Here is a 16780-nt window from a genome sequence, read left to right on the forward strand (position 1 = left end):
AGATTAGCTTCACTTTCATGCTAGCTTGCGCTTTCTGGAGTAAACCTCTTCTCATCTGTGCTTTGATGTTAGTTCCCAAACTTCCCTTTAGCGATGAAAAACATCCACAGTGAGACTAAACGCGATGGAATAGCTAACAAAGCAAAAGGGAGGTAAGCTGACCCGACCTAAGCCAAACCAAACCGTGGGGTACTATGCAATGGAAAAGCGCCATAATATATTTGAAGTTGACAGAGTCAGCAAAGTTAATTCTGAGAAAAATCGAGTTAAAGATTTTTGAGGGTTCAAATTCAATTCAATTCAATTTTATTTATATAGCGCTTTTCACAAGTGTTAATTGTTGCAAAGCAGCTTTACATGAGAAGATGTAGAGGAGAACAAAGAAAATCAATAGATAATATAAGAAGTAGAGATAGCGGCTAAGGTTAAACCATACAAGCGAGCATATTAATAATTTAACGTATACAGTAAAGTGCTAAGTTAAGCCAAAGTTGGCTGACTCTCCCTGGGACGAAAAAAACCCCTAGGAAAAAACTCCTAGAAGGACAAAAACCCTTGGGAGGAATTAATATATATTTATATATATATATATATATATATATATATATATATATATATATATATATATATATATATATATAGATACGGTAGGGATAGGAGGCGGGTAAGCGGATTAAACTGGTTTAGCCGGTGGTCGTTGGTCGGGCATCGGCTGGTCATCACGTTGAAGGACAGCCATCTACTGGTGCGATGACCTTCACAGCAACAGGAACTGGGTCTGTTTGTCTCATTGTCCTCGGGGTTGAGGACGAGACAGGGAGACAAAAACAGAGTTCTATTAGCGTAGGGGCCATTCACATGTAATGCAAGTGTCATACATTATAGTGGTTTAGGTCAGCTCGGTTCCAGACAGGCTAACTATTGCGGCATAAGTATATTACCCATATGAGGTATGTGAGTGTTTTGTTCTAGACAAAATAACTACTGCGGGAAAAGTACATTTACTGGACATTTTATGTAAATGCTTTGTTAAAGAAGAATGTCTTAAGTTTAGATTTAAATTGATCGACTGTGTCTGATACTCGAACATTATTTGGTAAATCATTCCAGAGCTTAGGGGCTAAGTAGGAAAAGGATCTACCACCTTTAGACACTTTTGATATTCTAGGAATAATTAAGTGACCAGAATTTTGTGAGCGCAGTTTACCTGATGGATTGTATTCTGTAGTTCTTTAATATACAAGGGCGCTAGGCTATTTAAGGCTTTGTAGGTGATTAGTAATATTTTAAATTGTATGCGATATTTAACTGGTAGCCAATGTAAAGATGCCAGAATTGGACTGATGTGGTCATACTTTTTAGATCGAGTAAGCACTCTTGCGGTGGCGTTTTGAACCAGCTGTAGCTTGTTTACCTGATTTGCATGGCATCCCCCGAGTAACGAGTTACAATAGTCTATTCTAGAGGTCATAAAAGCATGGATAAGCTTTTCTGCATCTGTTGCAGACAGCATATGGCGTATTTTTGAGATATTTCTAAGATGGAAGAATGCTGTGCGGCAGACGTTGGAGATATGACTATCAAAAGCTAGATTGCTGTCGAACATCACGCCTACATTCTTAAAGTGCCCATATTATGAAAAACTCACTTTTTCTGGGTTTTGGGGTGTTATTTTGTGTCTCTGATGCTCCCACACGCATACAAACTTGGAAAAAAATCCATCCATGCTGTTTTGAGTGAGATACACGTTTCTGAATGTCCTCTGCCTTGAGTCTCAGATTGCGCAAGTTCAAACTCAGCTCCGTTGTGACGTCACAAACCGTTTCGTCACATTCAGTTTGAATTTTCCCGCCCACCACCCCACTCGCAGGTCCCCACCCACCAGGGAGCTAGAGAGAGCACAGAGCAGTCAGTCACTTCGCTCGCTGATACCCTGCTGTTATTATGTCTCACTGAAATAACAGCGCTATTTGGATATTATGGATTATACTCCCACATACTTTTAAAAACAAAGTTTTAACGCGTGGTTATTGGAACCCGGAGTAATCTTATATACAGTGTGTTACGACGCAAATAGATTCAGATTGTAGGCGATAAGACCTTCATGCGAAATCTGATGTAAACAACAGACTATGTATCTATATTTCACGGATTATACGCATTTGTGGACAAAAATGGATGTATTTTTTATTTGTATTGTATTGTACTGGACTTTCATGGATCATTCACACATCTGAAACAGACTGGATTCGATTCGCGATCTTTGTATCAAACACAAAAGGTAAGAAGTCACGTTATATTTGCATGTTGTCATCTTCTATCACAAAATACTACATTTATGGTGCTAGAGCTAAATTTTTTTTGCCAAACTAACCGAGACCGGGCCTTACGCACCGGCTTTTCTGACGAGGCTAAGTTAACCCCCGAGCCTCTAATAACTGTACGGTCCGGAGCTCCCGCTAGCTTCTAGCAATTAGCACGTGGTCCACAAGCAGTATACATCCTCTACCGGGTCTTAATTTCTGTAATTTGCAAAAATAATGCGTTTGAAAATGTTTATAACGGGAATATGTTAGTATTGTCCAGAGAAAACGAGTGTATTGTTGAGACTGCTCATCACAATTTACGCTGGAATCTTTGTGTCATGATTAGTTTGACACACCGAGACCGGGCCTTACCGCCCCGGCTTTTCTGACGTGGCTAACCCCCGAGCCTCTTATAACTTTACGGTCCGGACCTCCCGCTAGCTTCTAGCAATTAGCACGCGGTCCACAAGCAGTATACGTCCCCCGCCGGGTCTTAATTTCTGTAATTTGCGAAAATAATGCGTTTGAAAATGTTTTATAACGGGAATATGTTAGTATTGTCCAGGGAAAACGAGTTTATTGTTGAGACTGCTAATGTTACATCACAATTTACTCTGGAATCATTGTGTGTCATGAGTTTCTTCTCCTGTAGTGTACTTATTAGTGATACTTTTCTGCATGATTTGTCTGTTGGCAACATAAACCGTTAATAATAATATATAAAATAATAACACAGTATGGTCTGTACTGCTCACGATACCACTGAGCATGCGCACGGGCACATGACGTTAGTAGTGGGGCGTGATCAAAGGAGCAGCAACTCATAAATATGTAATGACTGGCTCAAAACGGCACAATCTGAACTGCCTTGAAACAGAGGCTCCTAGAGATGGGTAACAATCTTTTCCTACAAGCTGTTTCGAGCAAACAATTTTTGAAACATGCTTTATGGAACTCATACACCTATATAACTTGTGGAAAAGCAGTCATAAGATGGGCACTTTAACCGTGGAAGATGGCACCACCGTGCAGCCATCTATGGGCAACTTGTAATCTGACATATTATGTTTGTAGCGATTCGGTTCAATAATAAGTATCTCTGTCTTATTGGAGTTTAGCATAAGAAAGTTATGTGCCATCCACTCCCTAATATCACTAATGCAGTCTGTTAGCTTAGGAAACTGGTGGGTTTCGCTAGGATGCGACGAGATGTAAAGCTGGGTATCATCCGCATAGCAGTGAAAACTTATGTTATGTTTCCTGATAATGTCTCCTAGAGGTAACATATATAACGAGAATAGGATAGGGCCTAGAACTGATCCCTGAGGTACGCCGTATTTAACGGGGGAGTGATATGATTCTTCCTCATTTACATAAACAAAGTGATATCGATTGGTTAGATACGATCTAAACCAGGCTAACGCCTGACCACTGATGCCAACATAGTTTTCTAGTCTATTGAGTAAGATTCTGTGATCTATTGTGTCAAAGGCTGCACTAAGGTCTAGTAATATAAGCATTGAGATTTCACCACGATCGGATGTTAATAGGAGGTCATTTGTAACTCTAAGCAGCGCTGTCTCTGTGCTATGGTGGGGCCTGAATCCTGATTGGAACTTTTCATATGTATTATTATTTTCTACGAATGTGCGTAGCTTGCTTGCCACTACTTTTTCTAATATTTTAGAAAGAAAAGGTAGATTTGAGATTTGTTTAAAGTTATTAAGATCTCCCTGGTCAATGTTTGGTTTTTTAATGAGCGGTCTAATAACTGCTAGTTTGAAAGCTGTTGGAACGTATCTTAATTCTAGAGATGAGTTAAAGATATTAAGTACCGTGTCTGACACAACATGAAATACCTCTTTTAGTAATTTTGTGGGAACGGGGTCTAGTATACAGGACGATGATTTGGATGACGTTACTAGTTTAGAGAGCTCTTCTATTGTAGTAGGTTTAAATGACTCAAGATGTTCGTTTGGTAATCTAGTGGAAAATGATCAAATATTGATCATGTGAAATATTGAAATCAAACTTTGATGCTCCAAATCTCCTCATTAGATTATAAGACTTTAGTCTGTGATTTCATAGACAGGATCACATTTAGCTGTCATGCTCACATGAGAGTCGTAGTTTCGAGACACTTGTGACTTTGACTTATTGTTTTTCTCTCCATCTATTCAATATTTTCTTCTACAGTCTGTCTGTTAATTATTTAATTACCAAAGTAAATACCAAATACCATCCTCAGCTCTTTTCACGATGCTCATTCACGTGCTTCACTCTTGATGTGATACTTTGTGTCTTTTTATAATGACCTTTGTGAAAGTTTGGTCACAGCTCTGAAATTTGCCCTGGCCAAATTTGCATTATTCATGACTGTTTGTTTCCATAGGCTGTTGAGACCTTAACAGGAACACATAATTGTAAGCCACAGGTCTAGTGAAGGTCGTAGTAAATGACTGAATTTGTAATGTGCCACTGCTCAGATTGTATGTGTTTGGGAATATTAACTCTTAAGGTCACAGAAAAACATGGATGCTGTAATGAATAATGAAGAACTGGGGCCCGATTCACAAAACATTATTAAAAAGAAAATTCCTCTTAACTGCCATTTTTATCTTAAATTCAAGTTTAGGAAAAAAGTTAATCATATTTTGTATTCTCTTTTTATTTTTTTCCTTAAAGCAACACTATGTAGTTTGTTACCTTTAAATAATGTCTCTAAAATGATTTCAGTGATAGAACAACTTTTTACTGGACAAATTGTACTGTTGCTGCAACCTGAGCAGCCTCCTAGCTGCTACATGCACACTCTGAAAGTGGCGGTGGAGGGTAGAGCACACAGCCCCGCCCCTCCCCCTGCCTGCAGAAGAGTGTCTGATACCAGGCACTGTTGCTCTTTTCAACCACATGGGGGAGCTGTAAGTCATTTTTACATGGAAACTACATAGTGTTGCTTTAATGATGTTCTTAAAGGGAAATTCCACTTTTTTAAAAAATAAGGCTCATTTTCCAGCTCCCCTAGAGTTAAGCATTCGATTTTTACTGTTTTGGAATACATTCAGCGATCTTCGGGTCTGGCGGTACCACTTTTAGCATAGCTTAGCATAATCCATTGAATCTGGTTAGACCATTAACATCACAATTAGTTTAATGAGGAATTTCATACTCGTATAATGAAGTTTAATGGCTTAGTAATATGTCACGTATAAGCACATAAGTATTAATATTAGCTAACAATTTAATTCCTTTTATACATTCATTGTGAAATTACTAACAGCTCTACTCAAAGATGCTCTGAGCGGGAGTCAAACCGGCAATCGGTCCGATTGGGAGATTAGGGAATTATGTTTACTCACCGCACCACCTTCATACACTAGCTGGCCTCTGTTACAACAGTAAATAACATTTTCTAATCTTAACACATTAATTGTTTATGTAGTATATATCGCGTTAACGATGTGGTAAAAGACTGATTTGTCTTTTGGACGTTGTAACCTCATGAGCAGGTTAGAATAATTTATTTCAAAGCTTGTCATTTTATTCTTAAGACAAACATTTAAGATTTTCTTAAGGAAATATTTGAGAACTTCTTAAGAAATGTTTTGGTTTGCGCTGACACAAGCTGTTAGTAAATCTGTCCCTTACTTTACAAATAACTAAACCAAATTGCATATTCGTCTTGTTTGAAACCGTTAGGAAGTGTTTTATTATAAGGTTTGCAATTTTTTTACAAACAAGTTAATAAAATATTTCCAATCAATATTTTGTATCCATGTTTTATGCTCAAAACTCAAAAATATTTTATTAGCTACATATTGTTCTGTGATTACAATTACTAATGTGTAAAATAATGTTTAACAGTCTTTACCTTGTAATCACAAGCAACTGAAAAAGTTATACAAACATATCTGCTCATTCATATGCTATTAGAGATTCCCTCTATGTGACATACGTATTGAAAAAGCAAATATGTATTGCTCTAGTGATTGCATGGATTAGGCAAGAGTATGTGATATTACATATTCTCAAATCAGTCTTAGGCATTAAAGTACAGTACAATAGATCTAGAGTAATTAAAGGATAATTCCGGTATTTAACACTTTGAGTCTCATTTCTGGTTTGTTTTGGACGAACTACAGTGATGGACACAGAAATTTTGACAATGGGTCGTGTCTTGAGTTTTTGACTCGTTTAGAAGCGTCTCTTGACTGCTTCAGAATGGAAGTCAATGGCCATGCACAAACATGTCATTAAAACAACACTTAACGTTTATTTTCAAAACTGTGCTACTCACCGAGTGGTTCGTGGTGTTCGTTGATGATTAAAAACAAGTTGTGTAGCGAAATACAGTTTCTGTCGTGTTTTATTTGGCATTTTGTAAAATTCCATTGACTTCTCTGGAAGACTTATTGCTCGCTGATATATCACTCCGCCGCCGGGAAACAGAAAAGGGACTGTTTACATGTGGTTGTTGTTTTTCGCTCGGTTTCTCTCAGAATAATTTTTTCCCATATTTGTAGGGCTGGACCAGAATATTCGAATATTCGTTCCGTGGGTTGACATTCGATTTTCAGTTTTGATATTCGAATATATATATAAATATTTTACAGCGTTAATGCAGAGCTTTTGCCAAGCAGCTTGCGCTTCACGCTCCCACTCTATAGGTGGCGCAGAGAGACCAACATCCATAGCCAACAGCCACCAAACTGCAACAGTGGAAGATCGCCTCAAACGGAAAATACGCTTCCTGCTTTGGCATTCACGCTAATAATGTTGTAAATAACGTTCAGTTTCTTGCAAAAACTGACTGATTTGCTTCACAAGACGTCAATATGTCACACAGAGTTATGGGGGATTACTGTTGTATTGGATATATATGCTTTAGCTCTTAAAGTGTGCGGATCTGTTGACTTGCATGACGAAGCACTGGGGTTTCTGCAAAATATCTTCTTTATTGTTCTGCCGATGAAAAAAAAACATATTGGATGGGTGGAATTTGATGTTGATGGTGTAAGTGTTATAAATAAACTTGATTTTGAAAGTATGCTACCGTTTTATTACAGTTTGTTGGACTACGTTCATTCATGCTTCAGACTCAAATATAGAGCGGAAGTATATACGCGGTTGTGAGGTATCTGAAAAAATATTTCCACTATAGCAAATAACACAGATTGACATCATACATTGCGCCAATATATTTGTTTTTGGTCATCAACGGACGCCACGGGCCGCTCGGTGGGTGGTACGGTTTTGGAGGTGAATGTTGAGTGTTGTTTTGATGGCATTTTGTGCGTGGCCATTGGCTTCCGTTCTGAAGCAGTCAAGAGACGCTTCTAAATGAATCGAAAAGTCAAGACACGACCAATTGTCAAAATTTCTGTGTCCATCACTGTAGTTCATCCAAAACAAACCAGAAATGAGACTCAAAGTGTTAAATACCGGAATTATCCTTTAACTATAATGATCTTTAAAATATGAAGCACATTTTAATGAAGAATGGTGAAACCTTCAGCAGTCACACAGCTTGTTTATGTGTTCTTGTTAGAAGCTGTGTGCATATATGACCGGACGGACGCTCATGTTCCTTAAACTGAACTCCTAATGGACTATTAGTGCCTTTGTGTTGATCAGCTCACTGTACAGGAAATGAGAGTAATAATCTGCTCTGTGTAAGGACTCACGCTCACTAATGTGCCTCACTCCTGCTGTCTAGATCTATGGCCAGAACCGCAAGGAAAATGCATCACTCATCTGCGTTCAGGGATTAGAACAGCTTACTTGCTTTGGCATTTAAGTTAAAGGCACCTTCAGAAACACAAATCACCACAGCCTGATTAAATTAAGAGCTATATCAGAATGATGATTAATAGGTGATTGTTAATATGCACACTGTTTGTGACCTGTGCTGTATTAATGCACACAGTCTAATTTTAAGCTACAGAAAAAAATAAGTGAAACATTTTAGTTTTTCTATAAAAATAAGTTCATTAAGCCCTCGTCTAGCGATCCCAAGGCTCCAAATAGTAATTAAACATTTAAAATTATTTTAATTTTTACTTTTATTCAAAGGTGCAACTTCCTAAATTCAAATGCACAGGAGACGTGCACATCAGAAGCAAAGCTGTGTAAAAGCAAGTTTTGGTTTTAGTTTTAAATAATGCAGAAATTAGAAAATAAGGTGCAGGACTAGATGTTAAAGAATTATTGGTAACACTTTACAATAAGGTTATATTGTTAAACATTAGTAAACGCATTAACTAACTTAAACTTACAATGAACAATTCAGTATTTCAGCATGTATTAATCTTTGTTAATGTTAGGTAATGTCAATACAGTTGTTCATGTTAGTTTATCGAGCATTAACTAATGTAATTGTTCACTGGTAGTTCATGTTAGATAATGCCTTAACTAGTTGTTAAGGTGTAGATGTAATTTTTTTGTCAGATTTCAACAAATCATACATAATTTTGAAGATTTTTTGACAGAATGTGAAAATAATAAAAAAAATGGAAAATTAGTTAGCCATGAGTGGTTACATATATTTTTGTTATATATTAGGAACTGTTCTCTCAGCATGTTATACATGGGAATAAATAAGTATTTTACAGAGATGCTCACAAGTCTTTTAGCTCGAGTCCAAGTCAAGTCTCAAGTCTTTGAGCTCGAGTCCAAGTCAAGTCTCGTTGTAACAAATAAAACTCAAATTACAGACATTTATAAAAAAGAAGAAAGTTGCACATTAAGTAAGGTCTAAAATTAGCATGAGGTACAGAAATCAAATTAAATGAATAATAACACTGTCTTTATTGTACAAATTAATTATCATTATTATTATTATAGCAACAGAGGTGATTTTTATGTTTTTCTTGGGTTATTTGATTAACATTTAAGTAGGTCAATTGAGCTTACTGTCTCTTTAAGACCAAATATGCACAGACTGCATATCTCTCCATTTGTGCACTACTGAGTCCCCTTAAACGAGCACACACACACAGACAGAGGGCGAATTACAAACGGTTCAGCATAACAGTCGTCCCACATAAAAACGTTATGTTGTTTTTCATTGCTCTATAGCCAAATGTATTTTAATACACTACAGTATGAGAGAGAGTAGCACAACTCTCTGAAGTTTAAACATCAAGAGTTCTGAATCTGATCTTTGAAGGATGATCATGTCTGACTCGAGCTGGACCGGACGCATTCAACCGCACATGCGTTTGTGCGTAAAGTAAACTGATCACTTTAGCGCCGTTTTGCAGTTAAACTGTTTAAAATCACTTGAATGTTAACATTTGCACTTACAAATGATAAACTTTCCCTATTTAAATTTGCATATTAATCCGCGAATCACATGCGAGCCGAACCGTGGATCGTGATCCATACGGATCAACTGCGATCCGTTACACCACTAGTGCCCTGTCAAGAACATAAAGATTTTAAGTTGGCTTACTTTTTGAAACACTTCTTTCCGTATATGCACTACTGAGGGCACTTAAACGCGTGCTCACACACAGGGGGAAGGTGAATCCAAACAGCGCTTTAGGAAGAAGATGCAGCATAAATGCTTCATAAAAACGTTACGTTGTTTTTTATTGCTCTATTCAGCAAATGTATGTTAATGGACTACAGTATGACACAGCAGCGCAACTCTGGACCTGACTGGAGCTGGACCGGACACATTTAACCGCATGTGCGTACAGAAATCTGCTCACTTTAGCGCCTTTTGCGGTTAAATTGTTTAACCATTTAAAGATTTGCAAGCCTTAGAAACACCTTAAAGGTGGAAAAGAGGATGTTTGTTTAATACATTTTTGCAATGTTACCTGAAACTGTCTTTACTAAATGATAAAAGACTATTTATTAGGCGCACTGAAAGTAATAAAATTAATATATGTCATCTGTGCATAAGGTAGGGCCTTATAAACATCAGCCAATCGTTGATGCAATCATCGCAATCGTCATTGGCCCTCTGGCTTGTCAATCACTGCCATTACGTTTCTTGGGAGAGACGTGCGCGCTCCAGTAACGTTACACGAGTGACGCATGCGCATAGCGCATGAAACTCCGTCTTAAGTTTCGGTTTGTTTTCATTTTCGCTCCTGCTTTCCTCCTCGAATCTGCACCATGGAAGAGAAGAAACCCGAAGGAGGACGCAAAAGAAAGAGTTTTTAAGTCGCTGAGAAGAGGAGAAATTTGTCAGAAGAATGTTATCTAACCAGAGTCGTTATTGGAGAAACATTTCAACACTGGAGAGCAATGAAGGAACAGAGAGGTGTCAGACGCGCAGGTCGCAAAAATTCTCTTCGACAGGTAACAGTGATTATTCTTTCTTTGTGGAATAATTATTGTTGTACTGTTATTCAGGTATATCGACGTTGTTCTTGTACTGTAGTTGTAAGTGACCAGTCTGCTACACGCTAGTTGAAATGGGAGTAGCGTCGACTTATCTAACTTTACGTCTTATGTGTTTATTATCATAATTTTTCACATAATGAATCCACTGACGCGACACAGCATATGTCAGTGGTAAACAAACACTCGTGTTCAAATACTCGTGCACGAGTTATGGAAGGCGTTTCCTAGATATGAGCTGTGAAGGAGGGAGGCTGTTCTTGCGCATGCGCTTATTTAAAAAACTCAGTAACGGTCTTTGGATTCTCAGTCGGCGGAAACATCCTCTTTTGCGCCTTTAATGATAAACTTACCCTGTTTAAATTGCATATTAATCCGCAAATCGCATGCGAGCCGAACAGCACTACCCAAAGCTTGCGATGAATGGCACAGCAGCGGCTGGTGCAGTCGACATGTATGTTCGTATGTTCGCAGATACGTCGCGTGTTGTAGGTAACGGAGTGAGGGGAATAACAGTGAGCTCATCAGACCTTTCCTAAAAATAAACATTGTTCCGGCGGCTCGAGTCCGAGTCGAGTCTGAAGTCTTTGAGGACAAGTCTCAAGTCGAGTCTGAAGTCACTGTGTGTGCGACTTAATTCACATCACAGGGCTAGTGCAAGATGAGAAGTTGTGGTTAAAAAGTACACATTTTTTGGACTAATGTTTTGCTAGACCTTATGTCTCGGTTAGGATCGTTTAGAGCCCTTTGAAGCTGCATTGTCACTACTACAGCAAGGTCCTTATTTGGTTAACGCGGCGAGGAAATCCGCTGAAGTTCAGATTTTTCAACTCGTGCATTTCCCCGCGGCAACGCTCAATTCGCGCGGAACGCACCTTCCACACCATTCGCGCCGCATGTACCGCATTGACTTAACACGTAAATCACTCGTGCTTGCCGCTTCTACCGCGTCTGGTGTAAACGCAGCATTAGACTTCTGAACCCACGCAAGCTATATATGAAGAAACATCAGCATCATCATTCACCCATAATCTTCATCTACTCCACATTTGAATGAAATATTAATTGGATATTGTACACTCAAGAACTAGTTTCATACCACTCTGCTTTCTGTATGGTCCAGATTTCTCGCTGTAATACGCTGTGTTACTTGGTTAAAGAACCCAGTGTACATACATTTGACCTCACTTAAACCGATTTTTATTACATGATTAGGAAGGTCAATGAATTCTGACCCTTCAAATATGTCCAGATATTTACATTATGAATTTACATGTCAGACATCAGTGAACTGACTTATTATCTGCTGGGAAAGTACTGTACAAGCTGATGTTTCTGAGCTGCACAGGTCAGCCGTTTCACCTGACCTGACCTCATTCAGATCTGCGCAGCATCACCTCATAATCAGTTCAATGCATAATAGCAGAGGTAAAAAAAACTTCATGCTACAGCTATTAGCACATAACAGCTGCTTTCCATTGCAGAACACCACTTTCTGCCCTAATGCTGTTCCTCTGGCATGTGGAAAATAGTCGAGCCTCAAAGGAGGTTTTTCATCATCTGGGAGCATTTATCCATATTCCAGATTCTCCATGCAGAGACTGCTAACCTTTTTACCTGTATATAAACAACCCTGTCCGCTATGACCTGTATTTCTCCTACAGGAGTCTGTTAGGCGTTCACTTGCAATGCAAACACTTCAATTAGGTTAAGAGACCAAAGCTAAGTATGATCCAAACAAGGTTAATAGTCCAGTGTGTGTTTTATGTTAAGTGCAGATCTTCTGTTTTAAACCAGTACAGTGTGCAAGGACAACAGCAGCCACATGCAGAGAGACTGTGTTTGAGCTGTCTGAGGAGTTGGAGGAGGGTTTAAAAGGCTGTTTGGAAATTCATTTGCGATTCTGTTTGGTGCTGCAAAAATTGCACACTACATATTTAACAGAATAGTTTAAAACACTTTAGCATTAACAGAAAGTAAGGCTGTAACAATTAATCGTCCAAATGCACATTTTCTCAAATAATGAAATTGAATGAATTACGGTGAAATCCCGGCACATCCAAAAGCCAGAGGGCACTCTCGTGCAGAAACTCCAATTGTGCCACACAAGAAGTAGCATTACAAACGCTATTCCAGGAAATGTCTACAAGAATATTTATATCTCTGTTCTTCAATTTTTTTCAGGTATTTTCATGATAATAAAGAATATTTTTAATGATTTTGTTTAACGAGTGTTGCTTTTTTAAAAAGCACGTTATAAACAACTCCGACTTATAATGATTTTAAATTTATAAGGACTTCTTACTGACCAAAACACCATAGTACATGCACAAGCTGTGCATAAAACAAAAAATCGCAGCCTTGAATCGATTTTAGACAGGTCTTTTTAATGGGACACGCGATTTATCGTTACAGCCCTAACAAAAAGGGATTTACATATTTGTTACTTTATGAATTTTATTCAGTAACTTTCTAAATTATTAGAAATAATTTCTAAAATAAGTAAGTTATTAATTTACTAAATTAATTAACTTTGTCCAAACACTATTTTGAATATGGAAAACTCGTTCCAAATGTTTTTGGGAAAAACTTTATTTTTTTATTTTTTATTTTAAGGATCAATTGCAGTGCATGATGTTATATGATATTATACAACGGGTCTGTTGACTGCTTTATTCTGATATGTTCGGAAATGTTCTATGGGTGGATTATTTTTCTGTAAACTGCACACCTGTCAAATGTCTTAAAAAAAGGCACCAGAGGGATGTTGTGGTAGCCGTGGTATAAGAGGAATAATTGACTTCGGTCCTTTGAATTATTTGAAAATAATGCACAACACATTTTTGAATAAAACAATGCTTCTCCATCTTCTTCGTTGGGTTACTCCTCTCCTGGGTGATCACAAGATAGTTAAGTGTCCATCGAATGAACACTTTTGGGATCTTGCCGGAAGTAATAGGTCATCCGGGTACTTTTCGCCAACTGTTTTTTAAATACTATGAATTCGGACATACTACCCCACTCGCCGACTGCTTTTCGCCTACTATATAGTATGGAAGTAGGCGGTTTCGGACACAGCCCATCGCTGCAGTTATGTACCCAGGAATGCACGTCGTCTGCGCTGAGCTCGGCTGCACCTGGTCGTAGTTTTAGATGTAAATATCTAAACACTTCTGATCTATAATCAAATCTAATCTATACTCTTGTATAAATATTTAAAATGGTCTAATTAACAGGCAGATTGGATGAATTCTTGGATCAAATAATTTTCTTCTTTACCCAGAAAAACGATCTGTTCCTTTCAAACACATTGTTTAAAGATACATAAACACTCAATTAACTTTTCACCCTGTTAAAGCCCAACTATAGCTGTTTCTACAAAATGAGGAACAGGACTGCTTTTTCTAAGATATCCGAGTATGGCTTCTGAATACTTAAAGAGACAGTGAGTAAGGTTTTAAGTGTTTTATTAATCAAAATCAATGTCTTTATTCATAAATATGTCCTCGTTGGTGTCAAATGACCAATGGCCAGTGATCTCAAAAAAAAACAAACGGTGCTATATAGCACCAAAACTGTTGATTTGAATCGTCACCATAGAAGAACCATTTCCAGCGCCACCTAGCACCGGTGCAGCACCTGCGTAGAACCACACAGGGGCCATATAGCACCACTGTAGCACCACATTTGGGTCTACATAGCACTACATGGTTCCACACAGGTGCTTCACAGGTGCTATATGGCACTAAAAACGGTTCTTCTATGATTACGAGCAAAGAACCACTTTTGGTGCTATATAGCACCGTTTGTTTTTAGAGTGTGACTTTTCTTTTTAAGCTTAGAATTTCTTCTCTTTACTTACATTGAACGGGTAAGTCCAAGGGTGCTTCAATGTCGTTCCGCCATATTGATAAACTATAATAGCAGAGAGGGACAAAAAGCACTAGCCTACCAACGTGTTTCCACAATGCGTTTCATTCAAGGAGATCAGTGATTACATAACGGCTACCGTAGCTGCAACACGCATTTGGAAAAGCGAGGCGTTAGAGAGCACTATTCGTTTGAATGCAAAATAAAATTCCACCACTAGATGGGGGTAAATCCTACTTATTGCCCCTTTAAGAAAAAAATTTACCTGTTTAAATACTTTAATGCTACTTTTTAAAGTTTGAAAACCTCACTACACTAAAAGATTGCCAGTACAATTCTTTCAAATTTCCTTTGAATTGTTAAAGTCATATTTTTATGGAATATCATTGGGGTAAGTGAATTATAATTGAATTTGTACGAACTTTTTCATTAATGTAAATCTTTTTGCTTAAAACCTTCATCTACAATGTGTTTTATCTATGTAATATAATCTTTGTATGAATGCCCAGTGTAAAGCAAATCTAATGCACACTGTAAGTGTAACGCTCTTTAAAGAAAACACTGTATCCAGTTGCTGGAGGGACCCCATGAATAATTCACTTTCAAACCTGAAACGGGGGAATGTGCTAAGCTCTACACTTTCACACACTGACAGCCATATCAGCCTTACACCCCTACTGCAGATTAAGAATGTTATTATGGGAAATCGGACTGGTAACATTAAAAGAAGTTTTAATACCTCAGCTTATTCAAGTGAGCCCAAATGTCAGTACGATCTCTTAAACCCCTGAATTTCAAGTCCAGGACACATTTCAAACGACTGAAAACCACAGCTGGGGTATGTGGGTAAGAGAGCCACCACTAAAACAAAAATATAGCTGGATTAAGAGTTGGCTTGAATGGAGCTATAACACGTGTTTTACGGGGCAAACCTGCTGTTTTGCTCTGTATAGATGCATCTATTTTAGGTTGAAGTGACTGATCTAAATTATTGCATGCCGTTCCAGTTAACCTCGTTTACAAATGATTTCCATCTGTACTACATCAGTATGGAGTTTCTCTGGTTTATCTATGAAAACTTCTTTCTTAATAATGGAAAACTGAATTTAGTCCTATATTTAGAATATATTTAAAATGTGGTGTTTAAAACCAAACGTTTTATAATCCTTGCCATGGCTAAATCAGACGCCAGTTCACATCTGTTTTCTGCCAAAGCAGTCACTTTCTATAAAGCGAATGACTCTAGAAATGCTGTTTAAAGTGGCACACTCATCCTATCCAACAAAAGCCGTCAGCCGCGTCAAAGTCGAAGAAAATAAAAGCATTATTTTCGGTTCGATTCTACACTTTGATCACTACTCCTGTAAATAACATGCTGCGCACCACTAGAGCAATTTAACTTGTGGTAACACCGGTGACCTTGAGCGCTGTGTTGTACCGCAGTCTGGTGCTGCCCAGCTATTTCAGATAGGTCCGATAAGCTCTTGCACGTATTGATTGGAAAAGCACACTTGCAGAGGAAGGAAATGCAAAACCCATTCCCTCTAGCATGAAATACCAGCAGATGTTATCGAGCTCTGCCTCTCAGGCCTCAAGAGACTGGCTCAGGAAGCCTGTTTACTGAGCATCGGCCCCGTCTCGCCCACATTCTGAACCGCGTGCACTCCGCGGGTCATCCTCGGGTTGAGCGTCGAGTACGTCCTCGTGAAAGAAGGGCTTTGCTCTGGCACACTCGAAATGCACTGTAAAGAACTTTCAGTCTATAATTGGCATTCCCTGGATTTGCCTTTTACTGATTTCAGACTAAAGTATTATATAAAGACAGTCCCAAGACAGAAAAGACTCGAGTCTGTGATTGGAGCGTTTGACGCTTAGAAACGTAGCCAGCTGAAAAAACAAAATGAAAATTAAATCCTTCAAATTTACTTGGGTAAAAAAGAATTTTTGGATTTTTTTTGTTCTGCTATGTGGCGTGTTGTTTACACCTCACCAAACAGCCAAAAGTTTAAAGTACTCTTGAATAGTGGATTGTTATTGTCGAATGTCTTTAAACCAGATCAGACTTAAATTGAAAGGTGTCTATGGATCTGAGTGTTTTTGTAAACGCACATAGTGGTGTGCAAGTTAATTCTTCTCTGCTTTTGCTAAAATTGTACACACTAGTACAGATGTTTTTTTTTTATTGATTGAAATGCTTGAGTGTCTTTTAATCAATCAAAGTTGCACTAAACCACATCTTTAAACTCATT

At 38.1% G+C, this 16780-nt stretch overlaps 1 protein-coding gene across 1 annotated transcript in view; it reads left to right on the forward strand.

The window, feature by feature from the left end:
* Positions 1-16780, forward strand: part of poc1a (POC1 centriolar protein A) — a 114190-nt gene that overhangs the window by 86479 nt on the left and 10931 nt on the right. The gene's annotated exons all lie outside the window — the stretch shown is intronic.

The sequence above is a fragment of the Misgurnus anguillicaudatus genome, chromosome 14, assembly GCF_027580225.2.
Source record: "Misgurnus anguillicaudatus chromosome 14, ASM2758022v2, whole genome shotgun sequence".
In the NCBI taxonomy this organism is placed as follows: Eukaryota; Metazoa; Chordata; class Actinopteri; order Cypriniformes; family Cobitidae; genus Misgurnus; species Misgurnus anguillicaudatus.